Here is a 19,947-nt window from a genome sequence, read left to right on the forward strand (position 1 = left end):
ACAACTACATAACGGCTTGGCCAAGACGAATGCAGTGTGCCGGAAACATTACGGTATCATATTGGTTCCCCAAGCATACGTATTGCTTGCGAGTGCGACCGGTGGCTGTCGGTGAGAAGAGACGTACGTTCTCTTGGAGTGCTTTATTCGCGTCGCATTGATGTTTGTTGCTTCTTGAGCGGACAGCATACACAATGAAAAATGCTTCATTTAGGTTAATTGATGCCATCGCTGCGCTGTATTGTCATTCCTAATCGTCGAAACCATGTATTCTGAAACCTAGAAGCATGGATAACACAATTGTTCGGGCTTGGTTGATAGGCCTAACCTTTGGTGGAAATCATGGTGGTAGAACATGTAGTGTACAGATCCCAGCTTGATACACTCTATAAATTGCCCACCATTATAAGCCCACCCATCATCTGCTTACTGCTTCCCAGATTATCGCAATGGTGGGAAGAGCTTCTCAGCTTGGTACATCATGTGGCCCACCATAATAAGCAGCACCCATCATCTGCTTAGTGCTTCCCAGCATTATCGCAATGTTGGGAAGAGTTTCCTAGCTTGATACACCATGTGGCCCACCATAATAAGCACCACCCACCATATGCTTAGGGCTTCCCAGCGTTATCGCAATGGTGGGCAGAGTGTCTCAGGATTGTCCACTATCTAGCCTCTACTTTCCACCATCATTTCCACTTTACCCATCATCTGTACACCACATCACCCAGTATGTCCCGGCATATCCACCATATTTTCCACTACGTCCCACCATATCCATCATAATTTCCACCATGCCCACTATTATTTCCACAACGCCCACCATGTTTCCCAGTATTCACCATAGCAATTTTTCCCATAGGATCCCTATATAAAACTTTATCGTCTACAAAATTAGGAGCACACGTGCAGTGCCAGCTTATCTAGAAAATAATAGGGCGCCGCTTATAGGCCGGTGCCCCGGAGCATAAGACACATACAACCTCTAGAACCGGTCTGGCATACATGCGGTATATTGATAACAACCTGGCTCTGCGCATTCTTGATATGTTGTTGCTAATGTACCTAATATGCTAACTGCGCTAGCACTCTTTGCTGAAATATATTCAAAGTGGTTTCGCTTTACCTTAAAACAGGGGAATGAATACAGCGCTGCCAACTATGCGAGGTTGCAGGCAAAACCAGTGCTCCTTGCCAACGAACCTTGTTGAACTTTGTGCACCACTAATCGACTGTGTATCTTAAACTAAGGGCTATTTCATCGAAACTAAAGGGCTAAAAAGCCTTATTACTCTCATCAAAAGCAAATATAGATGATACTTGAGAAATAATGAGTTTATTATTGCCGGCCAACGGCTAGAAAATTCGCCGTGAACTGCTCTCACGTCCATAGGCACCGCCATCTTGCCCTGCGCCCCATAATGCCTCACTTTGAAGAAGTTTGCGTAGTGCCTTTAGTAAGAGCTGAGCCCTAAATTCCCTATAAAGCTCAAACATCTTTGCTGTGTAGCTATCGAAGCCTTTTCTTACTACTTTTGGTTCACGTAGACTGTTGGTCAGCCGTGGCCCACTGTAGCCTACTATGCGCTGTGGTATGCATGTAGGTGCCCTGATGTTCAAGAAGTTGAAAATAATCAACCTGTTGTTGTAACAGTGAGCGTGCAACATTGTTCCCTATATGTTCACTGAAGGAGCCACCCACAAACGTGTATAGAATGAGCTTAAAGTAACCATATTATAAGTAATTCTTAGCAATATTGCAAGTGGATCAATCCATCTAGAAACTGGCTCAAAACCACGTTTATCTGTGTGTTTTTTGGCCATCGTCTCTCTTCATGTATTAGGAGCAACAATGAAAAAGGCTATAATACAACGACATGTCAGCCTGTAGGGTTGGCTCAACGCAAATCCCTGACGCACACAAATCAGAAAAATGAAGGTGTTCGCGAAAATAGCGGCATCAAACACACTTTTCATTTTTCTGATCGCAAGAAAGCCATCGTCTCCCAAATCCTATTATCATGAGGTAAAACATACGTCGCACAAAGCGAAACTTGCGTCAATATCTGTCTTAGAGAGCATGAGAAATCACCTTCAGACACCAAACTATTTTGACTCACCACACAATGTAAACAATGTGGTGTCAATCTATTTTTCGCTGACACTAAGATATTGTCACGGCATACAACAGATAGCAAAAGAGGTCATCCAAGCATTCCACATACGAAAGAAAAATGTATCAGTGTACCTTGTATCAGGCTAAGTGATGTGGAATTCTGATACCTAAGCGCCACCTGCATCAGTTGATTACAAAGATTATAAGTTTTCCGTTCAGTCTTTTTGGACCTTTATATTTTTATGTTTTTTTCCTGAATCAAATTTCGTTGCAAATCAGCGCCCGTGTAGTAGACATTCTTTTTTATTCGTCGTCTCCCACAGCGCAGATAAAATCAAGATGAATACGTACCAACTTGCTCAAGTTTCAATTCTCATGATTGCCCATTACAAGCAAGCATACATAACTGAGCTGCGTACGCAACAGTCTTGCCATGTGTATAACCCAAATCAGTTGATGAATGAATATGGATAGTGGGAAAATTGTTAAAGTGTTGAAGTCCTCTGACTTCGTAGATGAAGAAAGAAAACTGATATACTTTATGCGCAAGGCTTCCTAGGTGGCTTATTTCATTCACAAACGTTATGGGAGAACAATGCACTCAAACTGCGTGCCATGTGTTTTTTGTATTTCAGTGCACCAAAGTTCTTGCTATTTAACCTTTAGGTCTGTAAGACACACCTGTGTGGTAGACATTTGTGGGAGTGGAACATTGACAAAATTTTCTCTTGTATGATTAAAGGACATGTAACATTTGTTCGAGGTCACACTCAATCAGTGTTAGTTCGACGATTTGTACCAATGCTAATAATGTTTCGTCATGGTAAGTGGCTGACTCTGAAAAAGACAGCGACCATCTTCTGGTAGTATGTTACATTGTATGTCCATTAACAACTTTTGAGCAGCAACCTTGAGTATATGTCAACCATAAGGAACTTTATATCTGTCTGCGTTCGGCCACTGCGAAATTTTAGAATGACAATGACCAGAAAATAACATCTACGATCGGCTCCATATTATTGGAATGTCTCAGAATGATGAGAAATCTGTTATTCCATCGAGTTAATGGCCATCCTCTAGTTGGTGGACTGATCAATGTACGTGCGATTACAGAAAACAGAAAGCCACTTAAAACAAGCTTCTGCATGTCGGGGAATCGTTGTGAGTTGCAGTCGTCTAGTTCGAAGCACGGAAAAAGCGCAATGAGGGTGTCTTTTCATATCACGTATGTTTTACACATCAACACTACCACAAGCTATCAAAAGTAGAAGAGCGTGTATTCAGATATCATCGCTAACAAGTAACACGCATGTATCGTTAAATTTTAGTTCATCTGTACGCTTTGCGTCCAGCCCCGCCGTGGTGGTCTAGTGGCTAAGGTACTCGGCTGCTGACCCGCAGGTCGCGGGATCGAATCCCGGCTGCGGCGGCTGCATTTCCGATGGAGGTGGAAATGTTGTAGGCCCGTGTGCTCAGATTTGGGCGCACGTTAAAGAACCCCAGGTGGTCGAAATTTCCGGAGCCTTTCACTACGGTGTCTCTCATAATCATATAGTGGTTTCGGAACGTTAAACCCCACAAATCAATCAATCATTCAAGACTTTGCGTCCACGTAAAAGTTGTAATACCATGTTAACCGCGAGAGGCTGGATAGGTTGGGCCATCTGGAGGCGCGAAAAAGAACCTCACAAGCAGGAAGGGTATCCTATTTCTCCGCTGATGCTCATTCGCGATACCTATACTGCATTCACCCCTCTACGTATATCTGAATGCTTTGCACGCCAAAACACAAAAAATAGCTGAAACACACAAGTGAACAAGGCCGAAGCGTGCATCGTCAGGCACCTTTGCAGTGCTGCTTGGAACGGCGTCCATTGCGAATTCACTGTTCTGCAAAAGGTCGATCGAAGCGAAAATAATTTGCGATGGCGCGAATCACGGAGATTCCAAGCTCCAGACTATTGTATCGAAGCGGAGTCGACACTTTGTACGGTGACGACAGCAATGCAGGTGACAAGGCATGACTTGCACCTTGCAGACGAAATGTTTGAGGAGCAGCTAAGCCTGGCGTCACTCTTTTCTGTGGAGAAGTGGTCAGCTGTGTCGTGATCTAGAAATGACCGTGAGGTAGCGCCACTGTTGGTACTGCCAGCGTAAAAAATGGCGGGATCGCCGGCCATTTTTGAGTAGTGCTAGGTCCTAGTAATATAAATCAATAAAAGAGATAGCTATTCATTCCTCAGTTGAGTTTTAGGTAGCGAGTCGTTGCTACGGGGTCTATAGCTACTCGCTGACGCAAAAATCTTGGCATGAATAAATTTGGTGTCAGTGCTTGTTTAACTTTAGGATCATATATCTTCACCCCGCAAGAGATGAACGCCTCGATGGAAGAGATAACCAAAGGTGTAGAACGCTGCTACAGATTCTCTCGAATGTTTGCAACATGCAGGTATCTCAGCACGAAGTTACAGAAATTTCTATATCTTAATTTACAGAAATGGTATTTTGTTAAATGGCGTTTACTGGACCCGATGAATGTAGGTATCAGCGAGATAATGGCTACAAGCAGTAATTATCCCCGCGTGGATATTGAATTTGACGACATTTTCCTTATAATGCAGAGTTACCCCCTTGTCACACTCTAGAGGCTTTATTGCAAGATTACTGGCAGAGCATCAAAACAAGTGTATAATTTCTACGGATCCATCACAGCGTCACAAAAAGTCAGCTGTTGGTATTTTCAGCACGAACTTGGATTGGTCATATTCGCTCCGACTACCCGATTTCATACCCATTTGTACGGCTCAGTTTCTGGCAGTGGTACTCGCCTTACGAAAGTTATACGCGAAAATTTCATCGGCTATTATAATTACAGATTATCTGTCTGTTTGCGCTGAACTTTCTTTTGGTGTTAAATCGCACAAAATAAAGGCGTTTCGTGCATTATTACCCCTATATTTGAGAAAAGTTAATTTATTTTGGGTGCCAAGTTATAAAGGGTTGCTCCTAAACAAAATGGCTGATTCTTTAGAGAAATTAGCAATGAGTGGGCCACTTTAACCTTGTTTTCCATCATCCGCTTATGAAACGGCTGCAAGATTTCACAGCTGTACCATTATGAAAAGCTCCACAGGTACATCACTCACAAATTTTACAGAAGAAAGACGCTTATTATATTCCTGGCGCCGATCTTCTTGTGACACACGTTCACTAGAAGTCAAAATTACAGAGCTGCGCTGTAGGGTCCCGAAACTAATTTATACCAACACAGGTATTGTCAGGCTCTTTCTCCAATGTGCGCTTTCTGCGCCAGAAACTGTGGATCATTATTTTTTGACATGTAGGCGATTTACTACGGCTCTTAGAAAAAAGTCAGAACATTCTTTACATGCTATTGGAATGAATTTATCCATGCCCGTGATCTGTCCTTTGACGCCTCTGTTTCTGCGTTTGACACTGCGAATGTTTGAGAGACAGTGTGGAGTTTGAATAAAACAAAAAGACTAACAAACTAATGGAAATATTTTTCTGTGTCGACATACGCACGAATTCGATCTCTTTTTCTGAGTTAGGTTTTGATCCAGGTTATTCTCTATTACTAAAACCGAAACTTTATAGTATGTACAAATCAGTGATCATCAAAATTTCGTTTAGAGTTTGTAATGTTATCATTTAATAGGTTATTTTACTATGAAATTTAATATTACTTGATAAGACCACTCAAATATTACCCAATTCCCCTTAGTTGGTATGAGGCACAAGTGAAGGTAAACAAAACAAGAACAGCCAGCCTCAGTTACAGGCGTTTTTTCTATTTCTCCATCTACTACATGAAAATTTTTAATTTTTCGTCTTCCAGGCAGATCGGGGAACATCCACGGTATTTTGTTTATTGAAATTTAAGGTTTTGAGTGAACCCTTTTATATGACAAATACAAGAATATAATGAGTGAATGGCGAACGCATGTCATCAGAAGCATGAAAGTTGGAGTTTTCATTGTCTTTTTTTATAAATTAGGGTGGAACATGCTCAGTGAATCTCGCTGTTACCACACGTATTCCACGGTGGTATAGCGGTTTAGGTGCTCAAGCGCTGTCTCAAAGGTCCGGCGTTAGATATCTGCCACCACTGTCGCATTTTGGTGGAAACGAAATGGTGGAAGCCGGGGTGCAGAGTGACGTCAGCACACGTTAAAGAGCACCAGATAGCCGAAATGTCCGGGGCTCCCCCTACAGCAGAGCTTATAATCATGTCGTGGTTTCGGGACGTCGAAGGCCAAATGTCAACAATGCCCCATTGAAAATCCTGGGTTGGTGGATGTGGCACTTCTTGGTGGCTATGGTGGAAAGAATAGTGGATATGATGGAAATGTTAGTGCATATGGCGGAAACTGTAGTGGCTGATGGCGGTGAGAGTGGAAAAATGGTGGCTCATGGGAGTGGTGGTGGCGAGCCAATGGTGGTGATGGTGAAAAATTCCGGCTGATGGCGGCTAGAGTGGAAAAACATTGCGGTAGATGGTAGTGGGGGCGAGCCAATGGTGGTGACGGTGAAAAGTGCTGGCTCATGGTGGCGAAGCAAAACGTGTTTTGTGGAAGGCTTTGTGAGCAAGGTGGATGACGGTGGCATGATGGAAGCTTGGTGGATGACGGTGGCATGATAAAAAGCACATGAGGTATGTGAAATAACTTATTTGTAGTGTTTCATTCTTGAACGCGCAGAGATATATGTTTACGGTCAAAAGAAACCAACGCTGCTGATTAGGCTTGCTAGTGCGTTTATTTTATTCCTGTGGTGTCAACAACGCTTCATTTTTTGTGGAGCATAGAATTTGCGGCCGGGAATACGTTTACATTTTGCGCACGTACTTACACAGTTTGACATCCGCGATGTGTTTCTTTATAGTGATCTTTAGAAGACTAGAGTTGCCGCTGTGAACATGAAAATAAATGTTTTTTATCGGCGCGCAGTTGTCGACAAATGAATGGGCTCCAGTTCGCAATTGCCCCTTTCAATGTTAGAGCAGAACAAAGCGGTCGCTTGATGTCACCACGCTAGAAACGCAACTATGGTGATTCTTGCACACTCTATTGTTTGAGCCGTACCTTTAAGTTAACAAAGTGCGTGCGAAAATGCATAAACTTTAACTTTTGACATGCGTCGAGACGAGCCCCAGCGAATTCGACTTTCACCGTTTTCTTATACCACCATGATTTCCACTAAAGGTCAGTCATATTGACCGAGCCCGTACAAGTATTATCGGCGCTTCTGGGTTTCAGAATACACAACTTGGACTAGTAAAAATGACAATACAGCACAGCTGCGGCATCATTTACCCTAAATAAAGCCTTTTTTATTGTGTACAGTGTCCGCTCAAGAAGCGACAAACATCGATGCGACGCGCTTGCAGCACTTCCATCAAAGGTACGCCTCGCCTCACCGACAGCCGCCTGTCGCACTTGCCGGCGCTTCGCTGGCTCTTATGCGAGAACATCGACACGTCTATTCGTATGCTTACTGAACCAATATGATAGCATAATTTTTCTGGTGCACTGCATTTGTTTTGGCCAAACCGTTGTGTAGTTATCCTAGCGACCGAGCAACAGCGGTGCGCTGGCACGACTGCGGTGTGCATTGCGGGAAAAACATCCAAATCAATTGTGGGGGCGTATCTATCGAATGAACATAGAAGCGTCATAAAGCCTGAACCGACATCGCCCTTCGGAAGGAGCCAGAAGCAGATAATAAACATGGCAGTTACCGCCGATAAACTCTACCGGCTCCCCAGTACACTGAGTTGTTTTTTTACTTGCGGTTGTAAATTGTAATAAAAAGATAGCGCTGTTGCCATTATCGCAGTGACAATTGTTACAGGCGGCAGTTTTCGTGTTTATCAAATGTGCAAATTTTAATAGCAGGTGCAGATCCCGTCCCTCCCAAGTAAACGACAAACAGAACTGAAGTTAAACAGTGACTCTGTGAGTTGATTACTTCCTTAACACCCGTACCGCCATCGGTCGTAGTGGCGCAGTGGTTAGTGTTCTCAGTTCATAATTTAGAAGTCCCAGGTTCGATCTCACGCTGTCGCACTTTTTCTGCGCGTGCATGATACATTGATTGATTGATTGATTTGTGGGGTTTAACGTCCCAAAACCACCATATGATTATGAGAGACGCCGTAGTGGAGGGCTCCGGAAATTTTGACCACCTGGGGTTCTTTAACGTGCGTCCAAATCTGAGCACACGAGCCTACAAGATTTCCGCCTCCATCGTAAATACTGCCGCCGCAGCCGGGAATCGAACCCGCGACCTGCGAGTCAGCTGCCGAGTACCTTAGCCACTAGACCACCGCGGCGGGGCATACATTCTCTTTTATACAATTACTTTTATTACTTCTGTTGACGAGGCCTGACGTAGGACTCGGTAGGGGCCTTCGTACTTCGGCAGTAGCTTGGTGGAAAGACCAGGAACAGATGAGGGAACCCGAAGCCATACCAAGGCGCCAGGCGAGTATGACTGCGGAGACAGGTTTTCGTCGTGACGGTTCTTCTGGTACGCTTGATCTTGGGCGGTTAAGGAACGCGCGAGTTGCCTGCATTCTTCTGCATAGGTGGCGACTTCAGATAGAGTTGTGGATTCCGAAGCGTCTGGATGATACAAGAGAATGGTGTCCATGAATGAGGAAGGTTCGCGCCCGTAAAGGAGGAAGAACGGAGAGAATCCTGTCGTAGACTGAGTGGCGCTGTTGTAAGCGTAAGTTACAAAGGGCAGTATGCGGTCCCAGTTGGTGTGATCAGCGGACACGTACATGGATAGCATGTCGCCCAGTGAGCGGTTAAACCGTTCGGTCATTCCATTCGTTTGCGGATGGTATGCGCTGGTTGTCCGATGCACAACGTTGCATTCGCGAAGAAGGGCTTGTACCGCTTCGGAGAGGAACGTACGGCCGCGGTCACTGAGTAGCTCACGAGGCGCGCCATGGCGTAGAATGAGATTGTGAAGGATAAATAAGCCAACTTCACGTGATGTGGCCTCTGGCAGCGCAGCAGTTTCAGCATAGCGTGTCAAGTGATCAATGGCGACAATCACCCAGCGGTTCCCGTTAGGCGTATAGGGAAGGGGACCGTACAAGTCAATTCCGATGCGGTCGAAAGGGCGGGAGGGGCAAGGCAACGGCTGCAGTTGTCCATTGGCTATGTGTGGTGGGCTTTTTCGGCGTTGACATTTGGAGCACGAACGCACGTACTGTCGGACAAAGCGGTACATTCCGCGCCAATAGTACCGCAGCCGGAGACGTGCATACGTTTTTATCACACCGGCGTGGCCGCATTGAGGATCCGCGTGAAAAGAGTCGCAAATGTCGGCACGTAGGTGGCGAGGAATCACAAGCAACCACTTGCGGCCGTCAGAAAGGTAGTTGCGACGGTACAGGAGTCCATCGCGGATGGTAAAGTGTCGAGCTGTGCGCTGCAGTGAACGATTGGGCGTAACTTGGGACGGCTGAGACAGTAACTGTATCATAGAGGCTATCCAAGCGTCTTGGCGCTGTTCATAGGGCATGTCCGCGTACGAAAGTGCCACAGCATCGAGGCTGGATACAGAAGTATTTCCGTGTTCATGGGGAAGTGGAGAGCGGGAGAGAGCGTCGGCATCTGAATGTTTGCGGCCTGACCTGTAGACGACACGGATATCATAGTCTTGGAGGCGTAACGCCCAACGAGCGAGACGGCCAGATGGGTCTTTTAGTGACGATAACCAGCAGAGGGCGTGGTGATCAGTCACGACGTCAAATGGACGGCCATAGACGTAGGGTCGAAATTTTGTGATTGCCCAGACGATGGCTAGACATTCTTTTTCTGTGACTGAATAATTCTGTTCAGCCCTAGTAAGAGTGCGACTGGCATAAGAAACGACGTACTCGTCGTATCCAGACTTGCGTTGAGCAAGAATAGCGCCAAGTCCGACTCCACTTGCGTCGGTGTGTATTTCTGTAGGGGCATCAGGATCAAAGTGACGGAGAATCGGTGGAGATGTCAGCAATTGACGTAGTTTCGCGAATGCCTTATCGCAATTGGAAGACCACGCCGAAATGCCCTCGGTGTCAGAAAGTAGCCGTGTTAAAGGGGCCATGACAGATGCAAAATTACGGACAAATCGGCGAAAGTATGAACATAAGCCGATAAAGCTCCGGAGTTCCTTAAGTGTCGATGGCTTCGGAAACTGGGCGACAGCACGGAGTTTTCCAGGATCAGGTAGAACGCCGTCCTTGCTGACAACATGCCCTAAGATGGTGAGCTTCCGGGCGGCAAAATGGCACTTTTTCAAATTTAGTTGGAGCCCAGCATGTGTAAGGCAATGCAGGACACTTGCGAGGCGCAGAAGATGGGTATCGAAGTCTTTTGAAAAAACGACGACGTCGTCCAAATAGCAAAGACACGTCTGCCATTTAAGGCCTCGAAGTATGTTGTCCATCAGACGCTCGAAGGTGGCTGGGGCGTTACAAAGGCCGAACGGCATCACGTTAAACTCGTACAAGCCGTCCGGAGTTACAAACGCAGTCTTGGCGCGGTCAGCTTCATCCATGGGTACCTGCCAGTATCCCGATCGAAGATCCAGCGAAGAAAAGAATTCTGCACCTTGCAAACAGTCGAGAGCGTCGTCAATTCTGGGGAGCGGATAAACATCTTTGCGCGTGATCTTGTTAAGGCGCCTGTAATCCACACAGAATCGGATGCCCCCGTCCTTCTTTTTGACCAGTACCACCGGGGAGGCCCACGGACTGTTAGACGGCTGTATAACGCCACGATTGAGCATATCAGACACTTGATCGTCTATAACTTGGCGTTCGGCGTGGGAGACCCGGTATGGACGCTGACGCAATGGTGCGTGGGTGCCAGTGTCAATACGATGGACAATTGCAGATGTTCGGCCCAGACTGGTTTGTTTGAAGTCGAACGATGAGCGGAAGTGGTCGAGAAGTGTCAAGAGTTGAGTTCGTTGGTCAACAGGAAGGTCAGGGTCAATCGATGGAAGGAAGACGTCGAGGGAAGAGGTGGCGGATGTGAGAGCGGAAGTAACACTGGCGATCTCAAGGCTTTTTGCTTGATAGGGCAGTTGACTGGTGCAAACACAATCGATGTCCTCAAGGCGGCCGATGCATTCGCCACGGAATAGGGTGACTGGTACAGAAAGGAGATTCGTGGCATAAATGTTTGCGCAAGTGGCTTCGACCGTCAGAAGAGCAAAAGGCAGAAGAACGTTTTTTCGAGAAGTGAAGTCTTCTGACGGCGTGAACATGACGTCCGAAAAAGCGGCATGGTCGCACGAGATCGGCACAATAACAGAAGACATAGGTGGAATATCAGTCTCCGCGGCGACGACAACACGAGAAATAGAAGGCTTATTATAATCGTCGTCGGAGAGCGATGACAATTCTAGTTCGGCCCGGGCACAATCAACAACGGCATGATGTGTGGAAAGGAAGTCCCAGCCTAATATGACGTCGTGTGAGCAGTGCGGAAACACGATAAATTCAACCACGTACAGAACGCCCTGGATGATTAACCGAGCCGTGCACGTCATAGAAGGGTTCACGTGATGCGCTGTTGCCGTACGAAGGGAGAGACCAGAAAGCGGAATCGTAACTTTTCTTAACTTGCGACACAATGCTTCACTCAATACAGACACGGCAGCTCCGGTATCTATTAATGCTTGAACGGGGATACCTTCAATCAAGACAGTTATTTCATTATTCGGTAGAGAACGAGGCCTTGTGGAGTTCGACGGTGGCGCAGTTCTTGCCTCCGGAACTGCGATGGTCAGTTTTCCGTTTGGGCAGGTGGTGCACGCCGAAGCATTGGCGAAGGCGAACGTCGGCGCGGGGAAGGCGATCAGCGTGGGTTGAAGGCGCGGCGGCTCGGCGGAGAAGTGTCCGAAGCTGCATGGAACGGCAGCGTCTGTGGTGGTTCTGTGGGGGCGTAGCCGTAGGTGCCATCAATAATGCCTGAGTGAGGGACGCGCCGGCGACAGAACCGCTCAACATGGCCAGGCTGACGACAGTAATAACAGATAGGTCTGTTATCCGATGTACGCCAAGGGTTGTTGGGAAGCGTTGAAGGACGGCGGTAAATGGGAACATGCGAGCCTGCCGGTACGTGTGTTGCGTAGAAGGCGTTCGCTTGGTGGGCAGGGTCGACGACGTTTGACGGCGCATGTACCTGCCTTCGCGCGACGTCAGCGTAAGTCAGGGGAGCGGACACAGGTGGTGGCTGGTACGTGGGGGGAAGTGCCTCGCAGACTTGCTCTTCGATGGTTTGGCGCAGTGACGAGGTCAGCCCATGCGTATTGCTGGGAAGCAAGGGGGCAAGGGACAACTGGCGTGCCACTTCCTCTCGGATAAATTGCTGGATTTGCGGGGTCAATACAGTCTGTTCTGGAGATATTGCACCAACGGTCAATGCTGGCGTGCTGGTCATGTCGAAAGTAGGCCGTCGCGTTGAAATGCGCTGTTTTCGCAACTCATCGAAACTTTGGCAGTGTTGGATGACTTCCGAAACTGTTTGCGGGTCTTTAGCCACCAGCATGTGGAAGGCATCGTCCTCGATGCCCTTCATAATGTGTTTTACCTTGGCGGTTTCCGACATGTCAGGATCAAAGCGACGGCAGAGGCCTACGACGTCCTCAATGTAGGACGTGAAACCCTCTCCCGACAGTTGGGCGCGATCCCGCAAGCGCTGTTCTGCACGGAGCTTGCGCACTGTCGGTCGGCCAAACACGTCCGCGAAGGTGGTCTTGAAAGTGGCCCAGTCGGTAAGCTCGGCTTCGTGATTGTTGAGCCAGAGCTCTGCTACTCCTCTGAGGTAAAAGTGGACGCGGCCCAGTTTGTCGTTTTCGTCCCACCTGTTGTTGACGCTTACTCGTTCGAACGAAGAGAGCCAGTCCTCGACGTCCTGCTCATCGGTGCCGTTGAAGATGTCTGGATCTCGCTCTCTCGGGACGCCGGGACAGTGGACAGGTGGAGATGTAGGAGCCGTCTGCTGTGCAGCGTCGATGGACATTGTTGATGGCGAAGGTAGAGTTCGGTTGCGGAGTTCCAGGATGGAAAAAGGTACCCAGCACTCTCCACCACTTGATAGTACACCTTTAGTGGTGAGCAGAAGAGACGTTTACTTTGTGGAAAACGTAGCGGTAGAACCGACCAGCTGTCAAGCGGAGCGAGCGCGAGCAGCAACAACACTCTTCCTTCTCTTCTTCAGCTGGCGTTCCGGCCTGTGCCAAATATCAATGCTACACTTCTTTAGTGGCAGCTCGTCACAGTGGTTCTGACGCTGCTTCGCGCTCCAGCATTGCCAGCTGGAGCGGGCCATGCACCACCCACTCCACCATACGTCACCATACACCATTTGCCACCATTTCCACTGCCATATTTCACCAAAATGGTGGATGCTGGAATCCACCATTCATATGGTGGACGTTTTTTCAATAGGGGCGACAGTGTTAAATAGCTCGTCTTGCAGAAATTCCGACGTGACCACCGGCAAGTAGGTATTCTACCCCACAACTATGCGTCTGCTTGCAAATACAGCAAAATTAATTGCTTACGCGTGTAAATGCAGTAAAATTACTGATATACGCTTCACACACCAGCGCTCTGTGTATATGTTTTGCTATACAACGCGTAACATGAGGTTAATGATGCGTAGTACAAGTGATATGGCGTGAGAACATGTGATTATTCTAATGACTTCGTTGTTTAAAGCCAGCAACCCATTACAGAAGGCCAACGCGTTTCTGCGCGTATTCCCTTACAAATCCGTATTTTTTTCATAGCAAGTTTTAAAACAGATCAGCGACATATTTGCGACTGGTCTGACGTATGCTACTCATTACACGGAACGCAGCCATATAAAAAAAGCTTCACTAACACAAGCTACTTTCAACTTCTTTGGTTACAATGTAGTAATTGTCATTTATGACTTTTTTCAGTTTTACGACTCAATAACAAGTACGGTTGAAGTGGTGGAAACACACAGTAGGGACAGGATGTCACTATCGCGTTCAAATCTTAAAGGCAATTCTTAAGAATCTCCCGAAACAAAAAATTACTAATATAATTGATACCACGAACCAATTATTTGAGTTATCTGTGCTCGATAAACGCCAGTATTCTGTCTAATCCCGCTGCATAGACGTAACAAGGGATAGAGTAGCTGCCTTTCTAGAGCCCGTTATAGGCTTTGTCAGGACAACTAATAGAAGTGCTCTTGCATTTAACGCACTACGCTAGAGAGGAGCAGCTATAAAGTACCACAATATTACGATTTATGAAAAGAGCCACGTTTTGGAGTGCTCATCACGACAAAAGGTCGTAACGTAAGTTTTATCACTCGTATCATTACCTAAACAACCAACATGGTCAGGCGCTCCACAAAGGTCTCCATGAATTGTGGAAAGTTGGGGGAGGGAAACCGCAAATCGCACCACGCCATCATAACAAGCCAAATCACGTGAGGGCCCACCGTGCATTAATGGCACGGATACGAGAGGGCAGAGCTCAATGCGCTGATACGTAGCAGCATCAAAACAGTTCTCGTCGACTCAATGGGGGCCATAACGGATGAGTTTATAGGATGCGAGTTCACAACACTCTTGACAAGGTTGTCGAGGCACAGCAGATGACGCAGGTTGCCTGGCTCTCTTACTCGCCTGTGGGAAGGCGGGTTTTTGAGACTCTCGGCTGCAATTATTCTACCATCTGAGAGCGCTGGTGCATCCTCGACGTGCAGACATGGGAGGCCTGCCAGGTCTCACCAATATCGCACAACGTGCACCAGCAACCCAGCAGTGGCAGCCGGAGGGCCAGGATGATCACGCTTTTCAAATCTGTTGCCATATTTCTCGAATTCGTTGCTGGTGACCCGCCGGTGATCAAATTCGTCGACACCACCCAATACGGGTCATCCGATTGGCGGAATTCGTAGAATAGAGGGGCAATCTCAGTAACGTTGCGTTTATGCGGGGCTCGTCTTTGACACTGGCAGAGTATGTGGCTGTAGTCGCCATCTAGGATGATTGCAGTCGAGTGTCTTCACACTGGCCTCAGCCTCTTTGTTTTGTGGCATGGGCGTCGGTCTCCATGTCTTTACTTGTTCTCTCAGCCACATGCGGTCTGGGCTTTCATGGATGGGATTGCAAAAAGAGTACAACTAAGAGAGAAAACCGACGCACATACTGGCACATTCGCGCTCAAATACAAGACTGGCAGACAAACAAGCCCGCGTCGCTATCTTAGAATCCTATCGTCATTCTTAACGCCAACGAGCTGGCCTACGCCCGCGTGTGCAAACTTACCTACCGAGCTAGGTAAATGGTGCGGCGTCTGCACACTTGGTTTCAACATGACTCGTTCCACACATCCAATAAGGCGACGGAGCACTGTAATCAATGAGCAGGGTCTATCTCCTGTCTCACACCAAGCTCTGCAGCCTTCAGTCTTCACACCATCGCACTTTGAAAACTAGATTCTATTTCGACGTAGCCATCTTCAGCAGGTATGCAAACTTCAATGAGCCCCATTTTTCGGACTCTAGAGGTACTTCTGCGCTTTGAAGCACATGCTCTGGTGGTGTTCCTGGTTATTGGACAATGATCGTCCCACCAGAGAAGCAGAGTGAGAGAGGTTGTTCAAAAGTCAGATGAGGCACTTGGACATGATCCCTCTGCTACGAGTTGCCCAGAGGACCGGCAACGTCATTGCCAGGCACAGTCTTCCCGTCTCCAATGCGCGACCTACTCGTGGCGGCTTCACCTCCGTAAGGGTACTTTACAGTCACCTCCGAGGAGCATCATATAGTTCACCTCTGTATGACGGAAACAGCCAATTCGCCAGTATTTGTGAATTTCAGTAAATGCGAAATACCAACTACTCAATGTAAGCCACTATGTACACTATTCTGAATGAATAACTCAACGATGAGCAAATACTGCTGAGCCTTTTGAAGTGCGTTCAAAGCTCCGAAAAAGGCACTAGTGACGTGGCTTCAGCGTTAATATTGTTGTCAGAATAATTTTTACTAAAATAGACTACGCTCTATGGTGCGACTAGAGTGGTTTAGCGACAGTTCCTCAAGTAAGCTCAATGATTGAGCATTGCGTGCCTTTGCTTAGGCGTGAATGCGTAATGTTTGACATGTTACGATCGCTGGTTGCGAACACTGCAAAGGCAGCAGACGTCGTCACGAGCTAACAACCTTATAGGGTCTTTGAAAGATGATAGTCTTTCTTGGGGACCTCCGACGCAAAAAATTTTTTCTGACTTGACTGTCTGTATAGTTATCTATTTGTCCACCATAGCAACACCCTAAAAGAAACCGGAGTGACCAGTGTATACCCAAAAACGGCCGATCTTGCCTACAGCGCCCTTCGATATTGCTCAAGTTTAGGCGTTCAGTCTTGTGTGATTTTCAGTTAAGAAGCAGTTATTGCGCATATCTCAGGCTCTATAGCAACACGTCAATATTTTGTATGTATATATTTTACTAGACGAGGCATACATAAGAAACTCCATGGACCGTAGCCTTTGCCACACTGCGCTGACCATGCAACGCTTGCAAAAAGGCAAGTGTTTCCAATAGTTTACTAAGACAACATGGGTGTGGCACCTACCCGTCGCCTTTCGTTCTACGCTATATCACTTTCACGACGGGCGCGCACGCCGCACGCACGCTTCGTTTTCCAAGATAACTGCCAGATGGCACTCATGTCTCTTCTGTGACGTCACTTGATTCGCTCGTTCGCCTCCGCTGCAAGCTCAAGGCACTCTAACGCAGTGCCTCCAAAATACCATCTACCAGTTTTCTTCCACAAACTTCAAATAAACGCTTTGTTCACTCTCTCTAGACGCAAAGCTATCGTCTTTAACCGACATTTGCAGTGTAACATGCAGATATGGGGCCATTTTGTCATCAGCACTTTTGAGCATCTTGTATTTCTGTAGATGAATATTTGACTGCGATGCAGAATATCCGGGTCTTAGTGTGGTGTTAGCAACGACTCCAATATCTCCAATATTTTCGTCACCGACAACGCTGACAAAAACAACACAAAATTTTATTTGAAAAATCATAAATAGTTTTACCATATAAACATTATTTAAACTCTGTTATCACTTTATCTTTATAATACAAACTTGGAATATCCTCTGGCTCACACACGCAGACTATGCCCCGTGGTACACTGCTGAGTGTAACTCACGACTGAAAAAAGTGTTCTCATGACCTTTATGCGAAAAGTATGTCAGATTATACATTTCAATCATGTTCGTCATACAGTGTCATCTTTTTGTGCAAGTGTGTTGTGTGTCAAGAAAAGTAGACAATTAAGTAAACATCCAAAGTTAGATGCCTAGAGAAATAAGTGTGTGAAAATTCGGCAGACCCCACGTTAAGAAGGAACCGTTGATATTCCAGGCAAGAATGAAGAAGGTTGATATGTGATTTTAAAATCAGCACAACAATAGGATGTGGACGTAAATTACGTCGTACAAGATTTTCATGCTTTGATAGCGTGCACGTTATCCTCGGATGGCCGAATGCCATTTTTGTCCAGCACGTGACCAGATACGCCACCGATGTTTCGAAAAACTTGCACTTTTCCTTGCGCAATTTAATGCCTCGTTTGTTTAACCTTGTCAGCACGCTTTCCACCTTTTTCCAAATCTACTCGAAACCTTCACCTGCAATCAACACATCATTCAGGTAGCAGGCTACTTTATCTAGGCCTCCTAGAACATCGTCCATGACTGCCTGGAATATCTAGGGTGCACTGGTTGTCACATACGGTAGGCGCGTAAACTTAAACAGCCCCATGTGCGTACTTATCGTGAGCAAAGACTGCGAGTCAGGGTGCAACTGCAGCTGCGGATACGCGGTTGAAAGGTCAAGCACAGTGAAATATTTGCACACATGCAAAGCTACAAACGAATCTTCCATGACTGGCAGCGGATAATGATCGGTGCGCAAGCAGGGATTCACCGTCATTCTGTAGTCTCCGCAAATCCTGACCGTTTTGTCTCCTTTTAGAACCACCAAGGTGGCGTGGCTCAGTCGCTTTTTAGGACGGGAACAATCACCCCTGCGTTCTGCCAGGCCCTCAATTGTTGGGAAACGGGATCTCGGAGTGCGAAGGGCACCGGTCGAGGTTTACAAAAGACCGGTGTTGTGCCATCCTTGAGCAACAAGCTTACTTGACAATCCGTTATCTGTCCGAGCTCTCGTTCAAACACCTCCGAGGAGCTTTCAAGCAAGCCAGCTACTCGATCGATCCCCACCCCACTCACATTCAACCAATCCATTTTAAGAGATTCCAACCAGTATCGCCCTAGCAACGCAGTCTCACTCTTTCGCAACGTATGGACCACGATCGGACGCAGCGTCGTAGTCTGGTTGTTGTGCTCTACTGGCATCATCAGCTTGCCCAGAACCGCTAACGGCGTTCCCCCATAGGCTTGTAGCTTTACGCTACACGGCAACAACGGTCTCCCGGCCCAGTGTCGCTGATAGAGAGTCTCGGGGACGATAGAAACAGACGCGCCCGTATCTATCTGCATTGGCACATTACGACCCCCGACCCGTACGTTTACAGTACAGTTTCAGACACTCTCGTCACACGAAAATACATTCTGTAGCAAAACGTTGTCCTCACCACTACTGTCCTCCGCATAGTGCGCGGTGCTGGCGAACGATCGGCACGCTCTTGCCAAGTGGCCCACTCGTTTGCAGGCGCGGCAGCGGTATTTCCTGAACGGGAACCTTTCGTCGGTGTGGGAGGTGGCTCCGCAGCGGTAGCAAGCCCATCCGGTTGTTTCTTTCGTTGCTCTGGTTTCCATGTAGTCTCCACGCGGCTGTCCCGACCTTGAACTCGGAGCTTGTCGTTGTACGGCGTGGACACCCAGTTCTGGCCCCTCCAGCTGGAATTTCTTCGTCTCGAAACGGGCTAGTTCGGTACTTCGGGCTAGTTCGCACGCCTCTGCAAACGTCAGTGTGACCCTCTTCAAAAGCTCTGCTTGTGTTGTCTCGTCTTTCAGCACGGCACCGAAACGGTCCCGCAAAGCATCATCCAAAAATGCCCCGAAATTACAGGAGGCAGCCAGACTCTTCAATTCCAACGCAAAGCCCGCCATCGGTTCTGTGTCCTGCTGACTCCGGTGGTTGTATCGGAAAAGTTCCGCTATGACCATTGGTTCCGGAGCATAATGCTTCTTGAGGGCTTGAATTAGTTGCGCATATTCTTTCCCCTCGGGTTTCGTGGGAGCTAGTAGATTTTTAAGCATGTGATAGGTTTTCTTCCTAATAGCGGTAACCAGCACCAAAATTTTGAGGTCGTCGCTCACCTGGGTCGCCCGAAGGAAGTGCTCGAACCGCTCTATTTACGATTCGAAATCCTCGTCTCCGTCCTCGAGGAAGGGTTCGAACTTGCCAGCCTCTGCCATGTTGAAGTCTTCCGCTCCCAAAAAGGCCTGGCGTCTGTCGGCAGTGCAGATTCACACGAGTCCCACCCTCGCCGCCACTATCATGTCTTCGTCTAAACAGGGGCGAGACCGGCAGGCAGCACACGGTGACTAAGTGCAACACATGTTTATTCGGTCACACAACCAACTATTTTACAACCAGGAAGGAAAAAGGGGCGGTTGCTTATATACACGATCGAGCCACTATCACACCGAGCATTGACGTCACGAAGCCCATCAGTCCGAGTCCGGGTCACCGCTGATAGCGAAGCGCGCCTGCGTCAGCCCCCCTATGCACAAACACGATAACACAAGAGCTTCGCTA

At 47.4% G+C, this 19,947-nt stretch overlaps 1 long non-coding RNA gene across 1 annotated transcript in view; it reads right to left on the reverse strand.

The window, feature by feature from the left end:
* The window catches only part of LOC142786437 (uncharacterized), a 48,448-nt gene extending 28,701 nt beyond the window's left edge, over nt 1-19,747 (reverse strand). Inside the window, exon 1 of the long non-coding RNA XR_012889048.1 lies at nt 18,818-19,747. This is a non-coding gene — a long non-coding RNA (uncharacterized LOC142786437). The remainder of the gene's footprint in view (nt 1-18,817) is intronic.
* Between the last annotated feature and the right edge of the window lie 200 nt (nt 19,748-19,947).

The sequence above is a fragment of the Rhipicephalus microplus genome, chromosome 2 (genome assembly GCF_043290135.1).
Source record: "Rhipicephalus microplus isolate Deutch F79 chromosome 2, USDA_Rmic, whole genome shotgun sequence".
In the NCBI taxonomy this organism is placed as follows: domain Eukaryota; kingdom Metazoa; phylum Arthropoda; class Arachnida; order Ixodida; family Ixodidae; genus Rhipicephalus; species Rhipicephalus microplus.